Below are 12446 nucleotides of genomic sequence, written 5' to 3'. Positions count from 1 at the left end.
AAATTTGGAGTCATCCAACTAAAAATTGAGAACACAAAATGAGGCTCTTGAGGATCAAAACCAGTTTTTAAACAAGAAACTATCTGATCTGGAAAAGCAACAACATGATGTACATGTAGCTGAAATTGAATATGAAGGCAAACGTTAGCACACAGAACCGATTTGCAGAGCTAACTTCACAAAATGATGACATGACAGATACACTTATAAGTGAAAAAAACAGAGATGAACAAAAAATGAAGAAAAATGATGATAACAGTATTTCTAAAGAAAAACCATATGCTCAAGATCTAGAAATAGTTATCGACTCTCATGGCAATGGTCTATTGGCTTCAAAACTGTACAGAAACATACAATCCAAAATCAAGGTTGTCGGACCTGGAAAGAAGTATATAAAAGGTGCAGGGGAGGTTATTCTTGAAACAACAAACAAAGACACCAGACATATAGTGTTAGGTGTAGGAAGCAATGACTTGAGTATCAAAGCAACTACTATATGTGTTAATGAAATGAAAACCCTTATAGATAACACAAAAAAACAGTCATAGACGTTCCAAGATACATGTTTTACCAACATTTGATCGTGTGAAACAGCCCCATTTCAACAGAAAAGCTAAAGAATTCAATGAAGAAATAAAGAAATACTGTGAAAACCAATCAGATGTTGAATTCATTTTGAACAATGACATAAGTGGTAATAACACGTCCATTTTTCAAGAGGATGGCATTCATTTTAAAGGGAAACTTCGCAAAAAAATGAAAAATTGATATTCTGTTCATTCTGTATAAAAAAGCACAAATTCATAAATATTAAAGTTTTATTCTGCTGTATAAGAGATCACCATCGATTTTAAATTTAGAGTATCAATTCTCTGCATGCGGCCATTTTGACATCTTCTCGGTTTAGAAACCACGATATATCTATAAACCACAAAGGACCAAAACCAGTAGTAACCTAACGTAGTCTAATTGCGTGTCGATATCTTGTCAAGCGTACAGTTGTTTTATCCGACAAGAAAAGCATAAAAAGTTTCCCGGGTAACAAAAATGATTATAATAGACATGGTTGTGCAACCTTTCCTAACTAACATGATACGGAAAATGTAATTATTTTTGTCGTATTTAAACTGGGTTTTTTTTACCAAGGATTTGTATTTGTTACTATACAAATCCTTGTTTTTACTAAGTTTTGAAACAAGAAATTTATATGGGAATTAGTTGAAAAGTCAAAGTCATAAATAAGTGTCCCGTGTATAATTGTTTTCGAAAATCTAATATGTTCATAATTCTTTTATGTAATAAACTTTTATGTAATAAACCAAGGCTCCGTGTTGAAGACCGTACTTTGAACTATAATGGTTTACTTTTATAAATCAACAATTTGTGACTTGGATGGAGAGTTGTCTCATTAGCACTCATACCACATTTTCTTATATCTAATTATTTAAATAAATTCAGACCTTCCCTTATCTGATCACCAGCATGGCTAAAGGAATTATTCCCAGAGGTATTGTGAGGTGACACGTCCAGGTATTCATGCGATTTCCTGTCGGGCTTAAAAACTCTTATAACACAATTACATAAAGCAAGTTCATGCATCCCTTCATTTCTAAGGGTATTGATCAGTGTACACGGCCGATAACTTGTAACTTTCCATTTTGAAACTATCAGGTGTAATATACATCTTTGTCTTGCGTGTCCGATAGTGATATACTAGTCATTAATAAACACATACGCTTGTTTATAAATAACATTTCTGATGTAAAGAATGATATTTATGAAAATCTAAATAATTCCAAACGAAGATTTGATAAAATTTTTCCAAGGGTAAATTGTGGAAAATGTAAGTATATACTCGTTGTCAATAATGATGGACAATTTGAAACATACAAATATTGATTTAACAAAAATGTACGCACTTGTCGATCATTGGTTAATAAGCCTAGATAGAAAGTTACGGAACTATAGATAGTCGCAATTAAAATATATACATGTTTTTGAATATAACAGAGAAACATCCAGAACCAATTTGATTTAAATACAGGTTGATATCTTACTTGCTTTGGTTCATCGAAGTTATGGACATAGTAAAATCACAGATTTATATTTCATTTAGATTGTTCTCGAACAGTTGAAGAAATTCGTCATCACCACAATTGATGGGTATAATGTATAATGATGTGAACATGGTTCTAAAAGTACATTATGCTAACTTTTCTGTTCCGACATGCATGTAATATATATGCCACTGGCCGTACACTAATGATCCCCCAAAAATCTATTTGAAGAAATAAAGAAACTTCACTCCGGATAGACTGATAATATTTGTATTAACGTCTGATTAGCTAGATGGTTGATTAATTTATTTAGTTGGCTTGTGGGGGAATAAACTATTCCCAAATATTGCACTTATGCATAAAATATTAAAATATTAAATGAGAGTAATATGAGAGAAAATATAAATACGAAAAGTCGCATATCTGGTAAAAGAAAGTCTCACTGGCAACTATAGAATTTCACGTACAATTGTCATTCTTAATCGAAATAACGGACAGTCATTAAAATACATGCATGTACACTTTGATAAAAAGGGGTGCCGCAGTTGCATATTATTCATCATAAATCTATTTCAAGTATATACTTTCCTGTCATTCTTATAAGTTAACGCAGAGACACGTAACTATACATCTCTAGTTAACGACAATCAACCATATAAATATTTGAATCTGATGTGACTTACCGTTCATCTCTTTCTTTTTTTTTCTTCTTTTTTTTTTTTTATTTATAAAATTATTTAATTGAAAGTAATACAGAATTTCGATGTTACAACAAAATACTCACCTATCTATTATAAAATTAAGCTTACGCAAAATATAAAAGATATATATAACGGTGATTCAGGTATTTTGCCACCATATTCCTCCCCAAATAATTAATGTTTTTATCATTCATACGAAATGTTGTTCACACCTGTAACGGTGAACCATGTTGGCTAAAATTCACTGAGTGAAGATCAAAAGAATAGAATTACAGAATGCTAATCTTTTAATTACCTTGAATTTAACCACGCATTCAACAGGTAGTCACTAAGTGTCACAGTATAATACACATTGTATTTACACAGTACTAGTGGGAAATGTTTGCTAGACTGAAGTAAAAGCCTTCAGGTGAGAATACAAACATGCATTTGTAAAACAATATCAGTTATATATGTTTGTTCAAAATATCCATCGGAAAAAAAAATTCATAAAAATATATTCTATTGTATGATTTACTTTTATTACTATAATCATCATGATCATATCAGAAATCCTTTAAATATAAATCGTACATTTTAATTTTGAAAGTTGCACGGCTGATCACTTTACTTTCTTAATTATTAGTTGGTTAATAGCTACACCAAAAGTCGTCGATGCGCTTAAATCGCGTTATTAGATGATTAACGAACAAGACTTACAATGAGATTTATTCACTCCCGGCATGCAAAAAGACTTAAACTACGTCACATAAGTCAGGAAGTTCAAATAAATTAAATTATTAATTCCCAATTTTCTTCTTTATTAGTGTTCATATCCAGATAAAACTTGGTGAATATGTTTTTTATGGTATTATGAACATAATAAGATGAAAAGTAAAAAATCACGAATTTTCCCTTTAATCAATTAGGCAAAAAATGCCTCGTCAGAATCTTGAAAACACATTTAACCCAGAATTGGGACTTAAACCTTATAATGAGTACAAGACTTCTAATTCTACAAGTAAAACACCAAACGGAAACTTTAGACATAACCACTCCTATGGTCGACAAAACAATGACAATCAGTCTTACAGGCAAAACTACACGTACAATGGAAACCAAAACCCCTATAACTATTATAGTCAACAATATCATAATGCTAACAATGGGAGATCCAACCAAAGTGAGATGAACCAACTTCTCAGTAGACTTATTGAACTTGCACGATAATTCAGTTATAGATTTAACAGAAAAAAACTATATAGTACAGTACATTTACTTTAGTCATACTTATACTTTCATTATGGCCAATTAGAATAATAAGCATTTATTATAGTTGTCATTTTTATTTTTGTACAAAAATCACAATAGTATGTTCTCATTTTATTTAAGTTGCTTGAAAATGTCATTAATAATATCATGTATATTGTAATATACACTTTTTAAAAGTATACTGGTTATTATAGTTTAGGCACTATTACATACATATTGCTAACAATGTTTATGATACATTAAATTAGCATACATTTCATGAAACAGAAAAATTTAGAATTACTACCCTTGTTCCATGTTTGACTCTCATTATGGTGGTTTAAGGTAAAGTAAAAGAAACTTATAAATTTATATATTATTTGGATAACTAAACAAAAAGAAAAATACACATTAAACATTTCAATGATTTACAAATATATATGTCCCTGCACATATTATTAACCAAAAAGATCTTTAAAGTAATAATAATTGAGTTATTTCCCTTTCCCCACGTCCTTTGTAAATAGATAGATTTTTTGACTTACCTATATGAATATTGCCTATTGGAATATCCATGGTTTGAATGAAGATAAATTTCAGGATGATTTGTTTATTGAAAATGTTTGTAAATATGATATAGTTTGTTTTGCAGAAACAATGTTGAGAGAGTCTCCAGGAAATCTTCCAGGTTTTACATCTCCCTATACAATTAAGCCTATTAAGGCAAAAAAAAGTGGAAGACCATCAGGTGGCATGCTTGTATTTATAAAAGCCAAATTTAAAAATGTAATTTCTGAAATAAAACAGAACAACTTCTCAATATGGTTAAAAATAGATGGAACTTTTCTCAATTTGGAGAAAGACATTTTTCTATGTTTTACCTACATCAAACCATATATTAATAAGGATATTTCTGAACTGACATTCACAAAAATGGAAAATGATATTTCTTTTTTCTTATCTAAAGGTGAGGTGATTTTAAGTGGTGATTTTAACGCACGCACAGGAGGGTTAAATGACTTTATTCAAAATGATGGTGTTAATGACAATTTTACAGACTGTCCAGTACCAGAAGATTATACACCTGATTTACCCTTAGAAAGAAATCAATTAGATCAAAAAAACAATTTACATGGGAATTTACTAGTGAATATCTGTAAGTCCTCTCAAATGAGAATTGTCAACGGAAGATTCCTTGGTGACTCACTTGGCTACTTTACATTTTATAATAGTAATGGTAAGAGCACAGTAGATTATATGTTGACATCACAGAATTTATTTTATACCATCAATAATTTTATGGTAAAACCACCTACTGATCTATCAGATCATTGTTTAATAGCATTGAATATTTTTAATTTTAAAAATTCTAAAGAAATAAATAAGGAAGAACTATGGTCCCTTCCTGGTACTTTTAAATGGACCGATCAGAACAAGGACATTTATATTGATGCTTTATTAGAAGAAAACAGTGTAGAAGACATTCCATCTTTAAACAAACTAATTGACGATAATAATTTCAATGATATTGACTTCTTGGTGACCAAAACTAATGAAATCTATTTAGAAGCTGCAAAAAAGTCAGTTTCTTTTAAAGCAAATTTAAAAAAATCAATAATGCAAAGACATACAAAAAAGGCAAAACCTAAAACAGTATGGATGTCAAAATGATTGCTTACTCCTTAGAAAAGAAGTTCGTTCCCTTGGAAATAGATTAGCTAAAGCCCTAATAATAATGCATTAAGATTGACTTATTGCAACTGTAAAAGAGAATACAATAAACTTATAAAATAAACTGAAAAAGGATTTTTTTCAATCCTTGATAAAACAAATAAATGATATAAATCCAAAGAACACAAAAGAATTTTGGGGTAGCATTAATAATTACAAAAAAAAGAATAATAACTGTGAGCCTGCTATTTCTGCCAAAGAATGGGAGATTCATTATAAAAATTTGCTTGCTTCAAGTGAAAATGATAAAATTGAAACAATTAAAAATATAGAGAACAAAGACCATAACTTTACTAATACATCCCTTAATGTCCCTATTATATGTAAAGAAATCAAAGACTGCATTAAGAAGTTAAAAAAGGGAAAATCTGGAGGTCCTGATCTGATAATTAATGAATTTCTAAAGGTAGGGTCAAACACTCTAGTTTTACTTCTAACAAAACTTTTTAATAAGATACTTAATTCAGAAAAATTTCCCAAAATTTGGAACATTTCTCTATTGACATCAATTTATAAATCTGGTGACCCATCTGATTGTGGGAACTATAGAGGTATAAGCATAACAAGCTGTCTTGGTAAAGTCTTTACCTCCATATTACAAAAAAGACTTAGTGATTTTCTTGAAACAAATAATTTATTATCTTCAAATCAAGGTGGTTTTAGAAAAAATTACAGAACTATAGATCATGTCTTTATTTTAAAAACAATAATAAACAAATATTTGTTTAAATGCAAAAAGAAACTATATGTGTTTTTTGTAGATTTTAAAAAGGCTTTTGACAGTGTCTGGAGATCAGCTCTATTCTTAAAATTACAAAATAAAGGAATACAAGGCAAATTTTATAATATACTGCATGACATGTACTCTAATACCTTATATTCATGTAAATATCAAAATATGTTTACTAAGCCTTTTCTTGCTATATGTTTACTAAGCCTTTTCTTGCTAATCAGGGAGTCAAACAAGGAGACAGTTTAAGTCTGACTTTATTTAATATATTTGTTGATGACATAGGAAAATACTTAGATACAAACTCAACTAGAGCAGTAAATTTACATGATCAAAAAGTGAACCATTTATTGTATGCTGATAATTTATTATTGATATCTGAATCTGCAGCTGGTCTCGAGAACTCTCTTGATTCTTTGCAAAAATATAGTGCTGAATGGAAACTGGATGTGAACTTTAAGAAAACAAAAATTATAATTTTCTCTAAAAATAAAGTAAATAAAGAAAACTTTATTTTTAGAGAAAATTATAATTTTTGTTTTCTTAAAGTTCACATCCAGTTTCCATTCAGCACTATATTTTTGCAAAGATACTTTTATTACAGTTCTAATGCAATTGAAATCGTTGATTGTTATAAATACTTAGTTGATTTTCATAGCTCTGGAAAATTTATACAGGCAGTGTCAAGCCTCTCAGATAAAGCTAATAAACAGCTGCGCCATGAGCGCATGATACGCCCGTTGTCTTGTGTGTGAATTTTTATGCAATAAGCATAAATAGTTTCTGACATACGGCGTGACATGCGAAAACCCCCTTTTTTTTTTACAAAAAACTCAATATCTCTAAAATAAAATTTTGAATCAAAACCAAAAAGTATACAGATCTTTAGATTAATATAACTAAGAAGTGTGTAAAATTTTAAGCAATAATCATAAATCGTTTTTGAGATACGGCACGACATGTGAAAACCCCCCTTTTAAAAAAAAAAAATCAATATCTCAAAAATAAAATTTTGAATCAAAACCAAAAAGTATACAGATCTTTAGATTAATATAACTAAGAAGTGTGTAAAATTTTAAGCAATAATCATAAATCGTTTTTGAGATACGGTGCGACATGTGAAAAACCCCTCCCCCTTTTTTAACAAAATACTCAATATCTCTAAAATAAAATTTTGAATCATCACCAAAAAGTATACAGATCTTAAGATTAATATAACTGAGAAGTGTGTAAAGTTTTAAGCAATAATCATAAATTGTTTTTGAGATACGGCGCGACATGTGAAAAAAAACACACACCTGTTTTAGTTACTAAGTCCTGTAACTCAAAAAGTTTAAATCTTATTTTCACTAAAAAGTATACAGATCGTTTGACCATCATAAGAAACAACTATGTTAAGTTTCATGAAATTTGGATAAGTCATTCTCAAGTTACAGTGCGACATGTTTACGCCGGACAGACAGACGGACAGACAGACAGACAGACGGACGGACGCCGGACATTTGTATAACATAATACGTCCCGTCAAAAATTTGACGGACGTATAAAAAAGCATATTTTGCATTAAAGTCTAAACTCCCATATAGTGAAAACTTGTCTGTTAAAACTTGGCTTCAGCTTTTTAATTCAATGATAATTCCTATTTTAACTTATGGATCAGAAGTATGGATATCAGAATTCAAACCAAATTTTGAAGCATTAGACAAAAGTAAATTAGAAAAAACACAAAACTCCATATTTAAAAACATACTGTGGATTCATTTATTTTCGTGGGTACTAATTTTCGTGGATTTAGGAAAACTTACATATTCGTGGTTATCTAATTTCGTGGTTTTACCGAAGTCTGCATACAAGCCTTTAGAAAATTTGTTATTCGTTGAACATTTAATTTCGTGGTTCACCTGTACCCACGAAATCCACGAAAATTGGTATCCAACGAATAATAATGAATCCACAGTACTTGGGGTTCATGGAAAGTCTTCCATTCTAGCAGTGCGGTGCGAATTGGGCACATTACCTATTAGCTTATGTATAAATACTATGTGCGTCTCAGTGATATTGGTGAACGGTCTGGTGGTCCACATGAAATTCTCAAGGCTGCTTTTGAAGTGGACAAAACTCTCACAAATAGAGAAAATTCATGGTCTAATAAATTATGTGAATTATTAAAATATATTGGAATACCCTTAAACAGGCATTGTAATAGTAATTTCAAACAGAAACTAGAAGATTTCTACAAAAATAAAATTATATTTGAACCATCTAAGATAAAAGATGGAAACTGTGGTAAACTTTTATTTTTTAGTAAAATTTATACTAAATTTAAACAACAAGAATATTTGAACTTTAATGTTCCTAAATATCTTAGAAAAAAACTCACTAAATTAAGAATAAGTGCACACTCATTAGCAATAGAAACTGGTAGGTATGCAAGACCAATAATACCCTCTAATGAGAGATTTTGTAAATTTTGCACAGGAAAAATTGAAAATGAGATACATTTTTTGATTGAATGTCCTCAATATAACAAAATTAGATCTAAATATAAAATCAATGATATTAACTCAAATAATTTGGATGAAAATTTTACCAAAATGTTAAATCCTATGTCTGAAAAAGAACTAAAATTTATTTGTATGTATATTGAAGAAGCTCTGATTTGAGAGACCACCACCATACTGTTTCATCAGATAATAATGCTTTATAGTAGTTTGTGCATATACACATATATCTTATATAGGTGATTGTGTGTTTTAAGTAGGATTATGAAAATTTAGAATAATCGTGATGTATATGTGTGATGGTATTAATATGAGTTTAGAATATACTTAGAATGTTATGGTATCTATAGAATTTACTTATGACTTGCTGTTACATGCATCTATATTTCATTTATATGTTGTTTTAATATTATTATTGTCTGTATTTGGATCACGCCTCTATTGTGCTCTTTCCAATAAATATTGAATTGAATTGAATTGTAAAAAGCATTGCGTATAAGTTTTATAACATTTGGTTGAGGCAAACTTAAATTAGAAAACGGAAAAGAAAATTTCAGCAATTGTTCCATTTGTAAAGGAGCATAACTCTAGAACGGTAGAAGCGATGCCACCCAAATTCAAACTTGATCTGTGTTTTGTGGTAATAAGCATTGTGTATAAGTTTCGTAATATTTGGTTGAGGTAAACTATACTTTGAGAACAGAAACCAATTTTTGGACACACTTATGTACATACGCTTGGACAGACAGACGAGGGTAACACTTAATGCCCACTCTGGTGAAGGTGGGGGGCATAAAAATACTCTGTATGTTTCTTGACCTCTGCACAAAAAGTAAAAATAGATCAGCATTGGCAATTGTTAAGCGCAGCATTTAATTAACTAAATCAGTTGTAATATATATATCTTATTATATCATTATTGACTTGATCGATCTTACAAGTGTTACTTGATTTTCATAATTTGTCTATGAAATTTCACATTTCAACATGAAAAATAAAAAAAACTGTTGACGCAGAGATATGTCTCGCCTATCAGCATAAAATTCAGAAAAAGACAATCTGATGGACAGCAACATTGCTTATTAATTCAGTTACTGGACTATGATCTAGTGGGCAGGGCCTGAAAATGGTTGACAAACTGAGATGTACAGACAGTAATGTAACTTTATAGAAAAATATCGTTGTTTATTGTAAGTAGTTCCTATCAATATAACTTAAGCAGAAAACTTAACATTGAAAATTGTTAATTAATTCAGTCACTGGACCATGTCCTAGGGGGCAGGGCCTCAAAATAGACATCACACTGATATGTACTGATAGTAATGCAACTTCATTCAAAATATCATTGGTCTATCAGAAGAAGATCCTATCAAACTAACTAAACAACTGCTTAAGCAGAAAACTGAACATTGAAAATTGATAATTAATTCAGTCACTGGGCCATGTCCTAGGGGGCAGGGCCTCAAAATAGTCGTCAAACTGATATGTACTGATAGTAATGCAACTTCATACAAATTTATCATTGATCTATCACAAGTAGATCCTATCAAACTAACTTAAGCAGAAAACTAAACATTGAAAATTGATAATTAATTCAAAGTAACTGGACCATACATATCCTAGGGGCCAAGGCCTCAAAATAGTCATCAAAGTGATATGTACTGATAGCAATGCAACTTCATACAAAATGTCATTGATCTATCTGTCCCTGTCAAACTAACTTAAGCAGAAAACTTAACAATTCTTGACACCGTCACCATCGCCAGAAAAACAATCCCTAAGTCTCGCTTTCCTGGACTTTAGTCTTAGGTGAGACAAAAATCAAGTGTGCAGTAGAAAGATTTCACCATGGCAATTTAGAAAGGAGATATGCTAATGCATACAAAATATTGACTTATCATCAGTTAACAAGGAATTTTATCCCCATCTTAGTATATTTCTAGGAGTTTGATTGGTTAACGCACGTCGTTACAAAACCCATAGCCCTGGGTGTTGCTAACCCATATTCCACGGACGTTGCTACCCATTACATCGGGGAATTTCACGCGCGTTTTCCTTAGTTCCATGGTTGTTCCTTATGAAATATCGAATTCTGTAGATTTTCCATGATGTATAATTAAATACTTAATCCACTAACGATTTTATCTTATATCGATTATTTGCACTCATTTTTGTAAATGCATCAATATGCAGCCACATTGTCAATGAATGGTACTACTGACCTAGCTATGCAAATGACCCACGTTGACGTCACACCGTTTATGATGCAACTCTCACAACATTGCGCGCCAAATTCGACCCATTTCAGTTTCTCTGTCTGTAGTTGAAAAACGTCTGAAATTTGTCTACCTGTAGGGTTCTACCCTACACCCCGTTAAAAATATGTCAAATTCCCAAATTTCAATAAAAGATATTTAAAAAATGAAAAAAACGTTGCTTTCACGTTAAACTTTGCGGTCGAATTTCTCTAAAAATCGCCAGATTTAGACTAAGACCGGGGATAAATTCGTTATCTACGTTCATATCCATAGATATGGATATTTTAACACCCTTCAGTACCCTGTACACCCTTCGGCTGCGTCTCAGGGTGTACTTGGATACTTCAGGGTGTTAAAATATCCACAAAGTAACAACACTTCGTCAGCACCTCAAAAGAAACATTCATACCATGTTTGGTTTCATTCCATTCAGTGGTTCTCTAAATGTTCAAAATGTAAAGAGTTAACGACGACGGACGACAAGTGATGAGAAAAGCTCACTTGGCCCTTTGGGCCATGTGGGGCCAGGTGAGCTAAAAACTAAGTTTTTTTCCAAATTGATGAGCTAAATTTCACCAAAATATAATTAACACATCTAAGTATCACCCACAACAACTATGCAAAATTTCATTGGCCTCCTACCAAGGCTTCCAAAACAGTCATATATTCCGGACATTTGTATAATGTCCGGTAAAAGTGCAGGGCAAAGCACGAAACGGTCATCTACTTTTTAGTTTTCAAGGCTTTTTTAGAGCCAGTCACAATAATTTTTAATATAATTCGCGATCTTTTTGACCCAACCTCTTGCCTTTAACAGCCACACATTTCCGGTCATAAAAGTGACATGATCATTAAGTACTATCAAAACAACCCCTACTTTAATACCTTCTCATTTTAATCAAGGCTAATTAGTTGTCGAACAGCTGAAATTGACCTATTCAGGTGACAGGTAAACTATTTTGAAATGGACATTGATCGGTCTATTCAACTTATTTTCTTACATTTCACCGGTTTCAATCTGATTAATTTAGTTAAAAAGATTTAAATTATCAGAAATACATTTACAAATATGATTTGATGAAAAAATTAAAAAGGTGAAAATGAAAAATCGTCATAACCACTTTGTTTGAACCAGAGACATGTTTCTGTTTGAACTAGTACATGTGTGCGCATGTGAGCAGGTGTGAAATTTAATTATGCATCCTAATTTCTTCAAAAAATGCTTAAATTGTCATTGA

The sequence above is a fragment of the Mytilus californianus genome, unplaced genomic scaffold, assembly GCF_021869535.1.
Source record: "Mytilus californianus isolate M0D057914Y unplaced genomic scaffold, xbMytCali1.0.p SCAF_5, whole genome shotgun sequence".
Taxonomy (NCBI): domain Eukaryota; kingdom Metazoa; phylum Mollusca; class Bivalvia; order Mytilida; family Mytilidae; genus Mytilus; species Mytilus californianus.
The sequence above is the reverse complement of the archived record's forward strand: the minus strand, read 5'-3'. Positions refer to the sequence as shown.